The 13,087-nt window shown below is 45.1% G+C and overlaps 1 long non-coding RNA gene across 1 annotated transcript in view; it reads left to right on the top strand.

The window, feature by feature from the left end:
- The window catches only part of LOC100013408 (uncharacterized), a 28,842-nt gene extending 16,429 nt beyond the window's left edge, over positions 1–12,413 (top strand). The window contains exon 4 of the long non-coding RNA XR_001623187.2: positions 11,975–12,413. This is a non-coding gene — a long non-coding RNA (uncharacterized LOC100013408). The remainder of the gene's footprint in view (positions 1–11,974) is intronic.
- Positions 12,414–13,087: the final 674 nt, after the last annotated feature.

The raw sequence follows: 13,087 nt of genomic DNA, 5'->3' as shown, positions 1-13,087 counted from the left end.
GGGCCTGATGGGTTTCTTTTTCACACCTGACCTGTACTTTAGTAATGATGGATAAATTGTGAGGTGATATCACCAGCCAATACAATCCCATCCATGAGCAGCCACATCGAGGACCAACCAGAGAGAAGGATCAAAGGATGCTGCCTTTGACAGAACTGACAAGAGAAGCAGTGACATCAGAATCGGTTTCTCACATCGCAGAAATTACTTTGGAGGTCATAAGTGGGAAAGTCTAACAGCGACACTTGGGCCACAAGGAGGAAATAGTTGGGAAGCCTCTATGCTTCTCAAGGGAGTACAACAAAGAGGCTATGACTAGGCACCTTGACTGGCTTCTTTTGAACATTCTGGGCTTAGGGGGAGTTTATAGACTGGTTAAGGACTGCTGAACTCTGGGAGGAGTTATACACGTAGCCATAGATGAATTGTTTTACTACCTAATGGCTTTAATTGCCTCTTTGGCAATGAGTAAAGTAATTAAATATAATAAATTCATTCCTCTATGGATAACTGTTTTATCACCTTCATGCAATTAGAGCTCACTGGGATACAGGACTTTCCCAAGGGATGGGAGCTCCAACTAAGATCCCAATGGACTAAATCCATACTAGTCACACTCTCTAGAATATGAAGGTGAGGAGCTGCTACCCATGAAGAGGAAGGCCTTGGGGATAGGGATCGTGTCCTTCTCAGAATCACAGGGAAGTTGACAGCCTTCTGTCAATGGCACCCTTCTGATGTGGGGTAGATTGTTTGAATTTCAGGGAGGAAAGTCCAGGAGCCATCAGGTCAATTCCTTCTTGACCAAGACCCCAAGACCCCACTAAACCAAAGGTAAAAGTGCTCATAAAGTAAGTTTGAAGAATGGTAGGGAGAGGGAAACCTCTACCTCTTGAGGCAAGCTATTCTGGTTTTATTGTTGTTTAGTCAATTAGTCATGCCTGATTCTTTGGGATCCCATTTGAGGTTTTCTTGACAAAGGCACTGGAGTGGCTTGCTATTTCCTTCTCTAGCTCATTTTACAGATGAGGAAACTGAGGCAAACAGGATGAAGTGATTTTCCTGGAGTCATACAGCTAGTAAGTATCTGAGGTTGGATTTGAACTCAGGTCCAGGACTCTATCCTCTGTGCTACCTAGCAGTCCCACAGTTAGAGGTATCTAAAGTAGAATGAGCTGCCTTGGGAGGTGATGAATGGGCTCCTAGTCACTATAAATCTTCACACAGAGGCTGGATAACCTCTTGTGGAGGGGCTCTTTTTTCAGTGGATTGGACCACATGGCCTGAGATTTGTTCCATCTCTGACATGCTCTGATCCTTAATTCATTCTAAGAATACAGGATCCTTCTGGCCACTGCCAAGGTCACGTGGCTGCCTCATGTGGTCCACTAACTCCCCGAGATCTGTTTCAGACGAATTTCTCTCTGTGGTATGTTTTCACCATTCTATCCTCTCATGGTCCTTCTTGGGGTCATCTCTTTTCCTCAATGTAGCCTTTTTCAAAACCTTTACCTTCTGCCTTAGAATTGAGATTAAGTTTTGATTTTAAGGCCAAAAAGCAGTAAGGGCTAGGCAATGGGGGTTAAGTGACTTGCCCAGGGACACACAGCTAAGATACTGGAGTGGTTTGACATTTGCTTCTCTAGTTCATTTGACAGATGAGGAAACTGAGGCAAACAGAGTTAAGTGATTTGCCTAGGGACACACAGCTGAGATACTGGAGTGGTTTGACATTTGCTTCTCTAGCTCATTTGACAGATGAGGAAACTGAGGCAAACAGAGTTAAGTGACCTGCACGGAGTCGCACAGCAAATAAGTAGCTGAGACCAGGTTGGAATGTATGAAGATGAGTCTTCCTTCTTCCAAGCCCAGGGCTCTATCCACTGCACTACCTAGCTGGCTCTCATTATACTCTACTGTTTTCCTTATTCTAATCCATCCAGCTGGACACAGGCATGGAGAAAACATCTCCAGTTTCTAAAATAAATCTGTGGAAGCCCACATTTAGAATCGCAGAGGGGAAGTGAGCTTCTTTCCTAAATAGATTTTGCAGCTGGTTAGAGATAAAAGCCCATTGTGAGCCGGAGGAAGCCGCACGCTTGATGGGAACCGAGGAGCCTGGGAAAGTTAAGCCCGTTTAGGACCCTCGAAGTGTGCGGCGAGTGGCAGGCAGTTCAGTGGAATAACACGACTCTGGAGGCCTCAAAGCCCCTCCGCTGGACTCGAGGCCACCCTCCAAGGATGTCTTAGCTGGTGCTCCATGAAGTCCCTTTAGCCGAAAGGCAGGAACCACGGGAATGTCCTCCAGAGCTCAGTTTTGGAGCGTGTTGCAGGATCCGCAATCCTCCTCCTCTGTAGGATCCGCAGAGATCAGCGGCGAATTAGCCAGAATAACCCGTTAGAGCAGTCGCTCCTGATGTGGGCTGAGCGCCCCATGCTTGGCCAGTTGGGCTTTGTCCTTCCCAGGAGGAGAACCAAGAGGACATCCCTGGGGACACTTTTGACTCAGGCACTCGCTGAATTAAGGAAGGTGGATCTGCAGGCATCAGCATCGCGCCCTTCCAGGGCCACCCAAAGACCAAAGTCAAGGCGGCTCATGGCCCCAGAGGCAGCAAATGACCTTGGCATTGTCATTGTCTGAGCGAGCTCTAAGCTCTCCTTCGTGCCCACTTCTGCTGCCCTCATGGCCTGGACTGGCCATTGGAACAGACTGTCCCGTCTCCACAAGCCTGGGGCAGGCACCTCCCCACCCTCCCATGGCCTGAAGGCTCGGCAGTTACCCATAGAGATAGTTTACTGCTGTGAGGCTTCACCCAGCAAGAGCTACATGGCAGGGAGACACCAAAGGAAGACAGCAGCCCCGAAAGGGCTCAGCAAGCCTCCCACCAGAGGCACTAGAACCCCCCCCAAGCCCCCTCGCCAAATAGCATCACATCTCCCTCCCACAGTCTCCTTGTCCCCACTTGGAGTGACGGCCTATCCTCACCCTCTGACTGGGGACCCATTTCTTTTTTTTGTTTTTGTTTTTTTTTTAATTTTATAATATTTTATTTGACCATTTCCAAGCATTATTCATTAAAGACAAAGATCATTTTCTACCCCCCCATCCCCCATAGCCGATGCCCGATTCCACTGGGTATCACATGTGTTCTTGATTCGAACCCATTTCCATGTTGTTGGTATTTGCATTAGAGTGTTCATTTAGAGTCTCTCCTCAGTCATATCCTCTCCACCCCTGTAGTCAAGCAGTTGCTTTTCCTCAGTGTTTCCACTCCCACAGTTTATCTTCTGCTTGTGGATAGTGTTTTTTAGATCCCTGCAGATTGTTCAGGGATATTGCATTGACACTAATGGAGAAGTCCATCACCTTCGATTGTACCACAGTGTATCAGTCTCTGTGTACAGTCCTGGTTCTGCTCCTTTCGCTCTGCATCACTTCCTGGAGGTCTTTCCAGTTCACATGGAATTCCTCCACTTTATTATTCCTTTCATCACAATAGTGTTCCATCACCAACATATACCACAATTTGTTCAGCCATTCCCCAATGGAAGGGCATCCCCTCGTTTTCCAATTTTTGGCCACCACAAAGAGTGCAGCTATGAATATTCTTGTACAAGTCTTTTTCCTTATTATCTCTTTGGGGTACAAACCCAGCAGTGCTATGGCTGGATCAAAGGGCAGACAGTCTTTTAGTGCCCTTTGGGCATAGTTCCAAATTGTGGGGACCCGTTTCTTACTGCTTGTTCTGAGTGCAAAAATTTCTAGTAACAGCTTTAGAGGATGGACCCAGGACGCTAGCTAGGCCAGCCTGAAGAGATAAAAGGTCAACACTGTACCCTGCATTTCAGCCTCAACATTATTATTCTGTCTAAGCCTCTTCACTTAGAGGAAGAAATGTCCAAATTGACATAATATCCCCATGCCTTTGGTTATCCTTCCTTCCTTCCTTCCTTCCTTCCTTCTTTCCTTCCTTCCTTCCTTCCTTCCTTCCTTCCTTCCTTCCTTCCTTCCTTCCTTCCTTCCTTCCTTCCTTCCTTCCTTCCTTCCTTCCTTCCTTCCTTCCTTCCTTCCTTCCTTCCTCCCTCCCTCCCTCCCTCCCTCCCTCCCTCCCTCCCTTCCTCTTTCTTTCTTTCTTTCTTTCTTTCTTTCTTTCTTTCTTTCTTTCTTTCTTTCTTTCTTTCTTTCTTTCTTTCTTTCTTTCTTTCTTTCTTTCTTTCTTTCTTTCTTTCTTTCTTTCTTTCTTTCTTTCTTTCTTTCTTTCTTTCTTTCTTTCTTTCTTTCTTTCTTTCTTTCTTTCTCTCTCTTCCCTTACTTTCTGCCTTAGTAGCAATTCTTTTTTAACCCTTACCTTCCGTCTTGGAGTCAATACTGGGTATTGGCTCCAAGGCAGAAGAGTGGTAAGGGCTAGGCAATGGAGGTCAAGTGACTTGCCCAGGGTCACACAGCTGGGAAGTGTCTGAGGCCAGATTTGAACCTAGGACCTCCCCTCTCTAGGCCTGGTTCTCAATTCACTGAGCTACCCAGCTACCCCCCTTAGTAGCAATTCTAAGACAGAAGAGTGGTGAGGGCTAGGCAGGAGGAGTTAAGGCACTTGCCCCAGATGACACAGCATGTAAGGCCATATTTGAACCTAGGTTCTCCCAACGCCAGGCCTGCCTCTCTCTCCACTGTGCTACCTAGCTGCTCCCTTGGACATCTTTCTACCCCTAGACAGTGAGAGGTAACACAGGAATCTTCAACAAAGATCAGAACACATTAAAATACAGTCTGGGATTGACACTCTAATAGGAAAACTGGTCACTAAAAACTATTCAATTGCTTCTTTGATGATCCTCAGTCATTCTCCAGCCAGGAGTCATCAGAGACCTCACCAGTGATCTACTCTACACCCCTGAGACGATGGGAAAAGGGCTCCTGCCCTTGGCAGGGCCATAATGCTGATCTCTTCAGATGATCCGAGGAGAAACTCCCAAACTGGTTCTAAGTTGGGTTTCCTCCTTAATCCATTCTCCTGGACTTGGATCCTTTTTACCCATCATATATATATATATTTAAACCCTGACCTTCCATCCTAGAATCAATGCTGTGTATTGGTTCTAAGGCAGAAGAGCGGTGAGGCTAGGCAATGAGGGTCAAGTGACTTATCCAGGGTCACCCAGAATCAGCTATCAAAGTATTCCTAAAATGGAATCTCTATTGTTGTTCAGCTGTTGCTGTTGTGGCTGACTCTTAGCGACCCCATTCTAGGGAGTTTTCTTGGCAGGAACACTGAACTGATTTGCCACTTCCTTCTCCAGTTCATTTTATAGAGGAGGAACTGAGGCAAAGAGGGTGGAGAGATTTGAACTCATGAAGACGAGTCTTCCTGATCCCACACCGATGGAGGGTTCTATCCACGGCCCCACCTCACTGCTCTCTCTTTGGCCATGGCCAATTAAGCCATCAACATGTGGTGAATTAGCCAAGTGAAGTATTGGGATGAGCCCTCGAGGTGCCAAGCCAAGAATGCCTGCCCTCCAGGAGCTTCTGCTCAGCCAGACGGTGCCTGAAGCACATACAAAGCACATGGGAGTGCTCCAACTCCACTCAATCCCCCCTGGAGGTGCGCAGGAGCCTCCTGCCCGGAGAGCTGGGATGACCCAGACTTCCGCTCTGGTCTGCCCGCTGTGTGCTTAGGGGAAGGGATCCGAGGTGTCTGGGCAGCCAGAACAGGCTGTGCTTCCCCAGTCAGACTCACGGGGGTGTCTGTCTCTTCAGCTGTCTCCATGGGGGCTCTGCTGGTCTCCTTCCCTGGTATCATCCAGAGAGAGAAAATGGAGAACTCGAGCCAACATTTCTGCGGTGCTTATGGTGTGCCAGGCTCTGGGCTTAAGCATGTTACAATTATTCTCTCATTTGATGCTCATGACAATCCTGGGAGGAGGGCGCTTTATTATTATCTCCATTTTATAGAAGGGGAAACTGAGGCAAACAGAGGCTAAGAGACTTGACCAGGGTCACACAGCTAGCGAGTGTCCAAGACTGGCTTTAAATTCGCGTCTTCCCAACTCCATCCATGCCTGGTACTGAGCTGCCCTATCCATAAGAGATGAGGCTTCAAACTTTCTCTACCAAGGCCATCGTATGGTCCTTTGAACACAAGCCTGGCTTCTTTCCCTGATTGAATCTCTGTGCTTCAATTGAGGCAAAGGGAGACCCGTACCTTGGTGTCCCAGCATTGTTGCCCAGAAGAGCACTGAGTGACCTTTGAGATCCAGCCCAGGATGAGCAGAGATAAGGACTCACCCTGCCATCAGGCCTCTGTGCATGTGGCCTTGGTGGGGTCAGGCTATGGAGGGACAGAGCTAAGACCGAGTCCCCTCCTCCCAGACACCGAGGTGGAAGAAGGGAGCAAGATCTCAAGGTGCCGGGGCAGGCTTGTGCTTTGTTCTGACTCTGTCAGGGGAGCAAATATCTTTTCTTTCTAGAAGTCAATCAATGGTCAGTGCTTGAATGAAATGGGACTGTTTTTGACATCCCCTAATAGAGGAGATTCAGCTGATGGGGTCTTGGGCCAGTGACTCTGGAAACCCTGAGGAGCAGATGTAGTAGTCCTTTCTCTGAGAGATAAGGCTGGAGAGTACTCATAAATATATATGTATATGTGGGGTGTATGGGGTGTTCAGGGAGGGGTAGTATATCTGGTATGGAGGGCTTGTCGTGCCCTCCTAGGGTAGCTCTCCAGCCTCTGACCCCCCACCTGACATCCAGCTCTCATTTGTGGCTCCCAGTAGCTGCTAGCATGCGGCAGAGGCCACACCCCGGGCAATGGCTTCAACAGGCTGGCTAAACCTTGTGAGGGTAGTCATCAGGTCTTCGACCCCTGGTGAACTAGGGCTTTGCTCACCCAGCATGTGAAGACTGCTTTGGTTGAAGATGCGGAAGAAACCAATAAGAAGGTTCAACGGCTGAGATGGCAACGCAGCAAGGCACTGTGGAGTGCTTAGGGCATGATGGAGCACAAAAGACAACACGGCCATCCAATGCAGCTGAGGAAGTCTCCAGGTGTAATGACTTTTCGTGCCACTGGACCCAGGCTTCCAACGCCGAGAGAGTGGGGCTGTCTCTGTGCACCAACTTTTCCACTTAAATCTTCATGCACAAGTGTCTTTGTGCACAAAAATGCACAAAGTCAATTGTCATCCTCGATTACCGAGAGACTACTACACCTGTATACGTTATACAAAGGAAATACAAGATCATTTTAGGGTGGGTTGGCCTAGGTCATGCACTGGATAGAGAGCAGTGGACTTGGAGTCAGGAAGATTCATCTTCTTGAGTTCAAATCCTGCTTTAGACACTTTCTAGCTGTGTGACCTTGGGCAAGTCACTTAACTTTGCTCAGTTTCCTTATTTGGAAAATGAGCTAGAGAAGGAAATGGGAAACCATTCCTGATATCTTTGCCAAGAAAACTCTGAATGGGATCACAAAGAAAGGGATATAACTGAACAATAATTTTAGGGGGAGAGAGACTAGCAGCACAGTGCTTAGGAAAGGCATCATGTAGGAGGTGGCCCTTGACCTGAGCTTTACTCCCAATCTATTCTCTGTGTCTCAGTGAGGACCTCTTCTCTCCTCCTCCCCTCCCTTTCCTTTGTTCTTCCCCTCCTCTCTCCTTCCCCCTTCCCTCTTCTCCTCTCCCCTTCCTTTTCCCTTCCTCTCTCTTCCTCCCTCCCCTCCCCTTCCCTCCCCTCTCCTCTACCCCATCCTGGGTCCTGCCCTCTCCTCCTCTTTTGAAACAAATCATATATAGCTTATGTTGTGTTTCACATACAATCCTCTTTTTGTTTTTCTTTCTTGAAAGAAACAACTGCATTGCTCTCACCGCAATAGTTCCCCAATTCTCTGGGGGCCTTTCTCGACTTTGCTTTTGTTTTCTGCCGGGCTTTTATTTTTAAAATTATTTTATGATTTTATTATAACTGTTGATGACTTTTCTTTTCTCTTTTGCATCTCTATCACCACTCACTAACTCACCCTTTCCTCCAACAATCCTGGCAGTAAGTGAGTATATTCAAACAAAACGGTAATACATTGGCTGTGCCTGAAAACCGATGTAAAGCTGCTTACATCTCTTTCTGCTTCATCATCAGCTTTTTAAAAAACTTTTACCTTCCATTTAAGAATCAATTCTATGTGTTGATTCCAAGGCAGAAGAGCCAGTAGTAAGGGCTAAGCAGTGGACATTAAGTGACTTGCCCAGGGCTAGGAAGTGTCTAAGGCCAGATTTGAACCCAGGTCCTCTTGTCTCTAGGCTTGGCTCTGTCCACTTAGCAACCCAGCTGCCCTCTTCATCATCAGTTTTTTGAGGTCCCAATTGATTGCTGCACTGATCAGAATTTTGCCATGTCTCCAAGCTGTTTTCCTTGACGTGCTTGTGGTCTTTGTATGCGTTTTTCTTGTGATTCTGCTCACTTTGCTTATTCTTTCCTGGTTTCTCCAAACTCCTCACCTTTCTGACTCCTTACAGTGGAAGAATATCCCAACATATTTGTATCTCATAATCTGTTCTGCCGTTCTCCAGCTGAGAGTCACCCGCTTTGTTTCTAGTTCTTTGCCAAGGCAAAAAAGGCTGCTCAGAGTCAATATCCATTGGAGTCAATATCCATTGGAGTCAATATCCATTGGAGTCAATATCCATTGGAGTCAATATCCTTTGGAGTCAATATCCATTGGAGTCAATATCCTTTGGAGTCAATATCCATTGGAGTCAATATCCATTGGAGTCAATATTCATTGGAGTCAATATCCTTTGGAGTCAATATCCATTGGAGTCAATATCCATTGGAGTCAATATCCTTTGGAGTCAATATCCATTGGAGTCAATATTCATTGGAGTCAATATCCATTGGAGTCAATATCCTTTGGAGTCAATATCCATTGGAGTCAATATTCATTGGAGTCAATATCCTTTGGAGTCAATATCCATTGGAGTCAATATTCATTGGAGTCAATATCTTTTGGAGTCAATATCCCTTCTCATTTCTTTCTTTGGGGCATCACAGTCCTAGGACTGCTGTCTCTAGAGCAAGGGGTCCACATCTGAATGACTTTGGGCATAGAGCTCTCGGTGGTTTTCCAGAATGGCTAGACCAATTCCCAGTGCCTTAGTGCACAGTCACACCTTTCCTGTTGGAATGATCAACGCAAGGGGAATAAAAAGGTTTCCATGTGGGGTGGGTGTGGGGAGGGCAATTAGCTCCTTTGATGTGAGCCTCCCAGGGTGGGCTGGAGGCTGTGCTGTATCCTGGAGGAATTCCCATCCTTTATGGCACGCTGTTGCCCCCTGCTGGTCATAAACTGTTCTCTCACTTCCATCCCTCGCACAGGCAACTTCTGGGATCCTGAAAGGGATTGCTTCTCTCTCCTGCCCTTTCTCTTCCCTTCTTTCTTCTCCCTTCCTCCTGACCGACAGTTCTTTAGGAGAGCCCCTTTAAGGGCTGAGGGGAAGGCAGGACAGATCTGGGACCACTTTTAGTTTCCTTAAGCTTAGGTAGAAGTCTGGGCCAGTTCTGGGAGGAAATAATTCAATCAGTCAGTCAACAAGCAGCATGGATAGAGTAGTAGCCTTAAGGACAGGAGGACATGGATTCAAGTCCTGCCTCTGACATTTATTGGCAATAAGTCCACCTCTCAGGGTCCTAGGCAAATTCTCGAAGGCTATAAATTGCAGAAAATGTGCTGCTCTCATTTACAGGAGTTTCCATATCTAGGAGCTGACTTGTGCCAAGGAAGTAACAGGCCCTTTTGCTATCTTAATCAATAAGTATTTATTAATCACCTACTTCTTATAGCTAAGTGCTGGGGTTGCAAAGACAAAAATGAGATGCTTCTGTCCTGTTGTAATTCCAGTGGGGATTTGGGAATCAGCTTATTTTACAACCTCTTCCAGACTCAGCAAGGACACCTTCCAAACTTTCTGGGGTTATTTCATCCATTGCCAACATGTCCTTTGAAGCTACTTGTATGGGGTAGGCAACAGAGATTAAATGACTTGCTTCAGTTCATATAGTGAGGAAGTATCTGAGGCGACATTATTCACACAGGACCTCTCATCTTCAAGCCTCTTCAAGCCTGCGGCTCTAGCCACTGAGCCACCTACATACCTCACAATTTGTTTTATTTTATATTATTTTATTTTTAAAACCCTTATCTTCCATCTTGGAATCAATACTGTGTAGTGGTAAGGGCTAGGCAATGAGGGTTCAGTGACTCTCCCAGGGTCACACAGCTAGAAAGTGTCTAAGGCCAGATTTGAACCCAGGACCTCCCATCTCTGGGCCTGGCTCTCCATCCATTGAGCTACCCAGCTGCCTCCTCTCCCCACAATTTATAATAATCGTTTTCTGACATTTCGAGATCCATGCACTCTCTCCATTTCTTGCTCTCATCCTTCCTCCCTGACACATAAGGTAATATTTGATCTAGGTTATACATCTGCTTTCTTTCATGCAACATGCAGTTCTGTGTTTGTTATGTTGTGAAAAAAGACATGTTGCTTGTACAAGAAAAAACTCATGAAGAAAATAAAGTGAAAAGTGGTATTCTTCCCTCTGCATTCAGACTCCATCAGCTTCTTCTGTGGTGAAGGAGAGCCTTTCGTGCCGCAAGTCTCTCTTTTTTTTTTTGTGAAAATTTTATTTAATTAGTGAATTTAGAATAGTTTCCCATGGTTACAAGATCCATGTTCTTTCCCTGCCCTCCCCCTACCCCTCTCCCATAGCTGACATGCAGTTCCTCTGGGTTTTACACCACAAGTCTCATAGAGGTGTTGCTGATAATAATTAAGTCATCGACCGTTGATCACTGCACATTATTGGTGTTACTGCGGAGGGGGTTTTCCTGGTTCTCTCACTTCATTTGGCGTCACTTCATAGAAATCTTTCTGGATTCTCTTTTATGATTGTCCTGCTCATCATTTCTCATGGAGCCAGCTCCTTACTGCATACACAGAGCGCTGCAGATGGAATTCTCCATGTGGAAGAGTTCTGGGAAGATTGTGATGCCCCGTATGGGAAACATCTTGGAAAGACCATGGAGTTTACTTGGGCAGACTGGTGGAACTGGAGCCCTTCGGATGGGCTCTGGCTGACAAGCTGGAAGGGCTGTTGTGTCCAGAAAGTGCCCCTTTCCCTGTCTGCATCTCCTGGTTTAGCCTTTTCTCCCATGGCAGCTTGCTGGTTGTCTAGTGAGAAGAGAGAAGAGATTGTCAGTAGAAAGGCCACCAGAGGGCACCCCGGCCACCTGTGACAGCTTACCCTTTCCCCATGTTCATGCCTGGCTCTTTCCTGAGGCTTCAGGTTCAACATTAGGCTAGTGATTTGATCCGGAATATACCCCCGAATAATACAGTATTTCTTTAGTCTGACTTATGGCATCCCCACTTCCAGGACCCTTTCAGTGAAGAACCCTCAAATTCATAAGATTCACTAATGTATTTATTTTTTTAAACCCCACCTTCCATCTTGGAATCAATATTGTGCGTTAGTCCCAAGGCAGAAGAGTGGTGAGGGCTAGGCAGTGGGGGAGGGGTGTGTGAAGTGACTGACCCAGGGTCACACTGCTAGGAAGGGTCTGAGGCCAGTTTCCACCCATTTATTTTTAATACTCATGCAATTTATTGGTATAATCAAGTTTAACAAAAAACTCAAGCTCACAATAATCAGAAGCCTTCTTTTTATTTTATTTTATTGATAAATTTTAATTAATTAATTAATTTAGAATATTTTCCCCTGGTTACATGATTCATGTTCTTTACCTCCCTCCCCCCCTCCTCCATGGCCAACCCATAATTCCACTGGGTTTTACATGTGTTATTGATCAAGACCCATTTCCATATTATTGATATTTGCACTAGGGTGACCATTTAGAGTCTACATTCCCAATCATGTCCCATCGACCCATGTGATCAAGCAGTTGTTTTTCTTCAATAGGAAGCCTTCTAATCATCAAGCTGTGCTCTCTGGAAGGTGAAGAATGGAAGGAGCTGAGAACGAAGGCTAGGAACCAAGTGGAACAAAGTGAGTGTTGAAGGGTATTCTGACCAGTCACCAAAAAGGGAGGATCACCGGAAGATGAAATTGAGATTCAGTGATAAGAAACCAGGTAGTAAAGTATGGACAAAACATTTGTGATTGCCAAAGGAGTATGGGAGGTGGAAAATGACAGATAACTCTGCTAGAAAGGTCAAATTCGAACTCAGGTTTTCCTAGCTCCAGGTCCAATATTCTATCTGCTATGGCACCTACCTGCTCTTTCTCTTTTTTCTTTTATCATACCAATTACTCATTTTATGATTGTTTTTATCTAATTATTGTATATCTTTAAATAATGCTTTTGCTCATTGTCCTCATGTGTGCATGTCTTATTTACTTGTAGTAATTTATTTCTTGATTATGGTCTCTTATTAATTAGTGACTTTTTATTATATTTGTTGTGTTTCATAATAAATATTGCATATTATATACCATTTAAGATATTATTCTGATATATTGCTCTTACTCCTTTAAAATTGTTATGCCCTGAGACATTATCCTCTACATTCTGGGTGGGTGGGGGGGAGCCTGATCCTAACATAAACTTAACAGCTTAGAAACAGGATGTTTAAAAATTAGTGAACAACAGAGAAAGAACCAGACCATAGATAGCTACTATGGTAATAGAGAAGATCAGGGTTCAAACTCAGTATAAGACATTGAAGTCAAAACAGCTACTTATAAGGCTTCAAAGTAAAATGTAAAATAGGCACAAGTACCAAAAGAGTTATTGGAAGAGCTTAAGAAGAACTTTAAAAATCAAATAATAGAGGTGGAGGAAAATTTGGTAAAAGAAATGCATTATGCAAGAAAATCAAGAAAATTATGAGAAGAAAGTCAATCAATTGGAAAAATATCCAAAAACTTATGGGAAAAAATAACTGTCTAAAAATTATAACTGAGCAAAAAGAAAGTTAATGACTTCATAAGATATCTAGAAATAATAAAACAAAATAAAAAATAATGAAAAATAGAAGAGAATATAAAATTTCTCAGTAGAAAAACAATGGA

This window comes from Monodelphis domestica, chromosome 6 (assembly GCF_027887165.1).
Source record: "Monodelphis domestica isolate mMonDom1 chromosome 6, mMonDom1.pri, whole genome shotgun sequence".
NCBI classification, from domain to species: domain Eukaryota; kingdom Metazoa; phylum Chordata; class Mammalia; order Didelphimorphia; family Didelphidae; genus Monodelphis; species Monodelphis domestica.
This window is presented reverse-complemented; position numbering and strand designations above follow the sequence as displayed.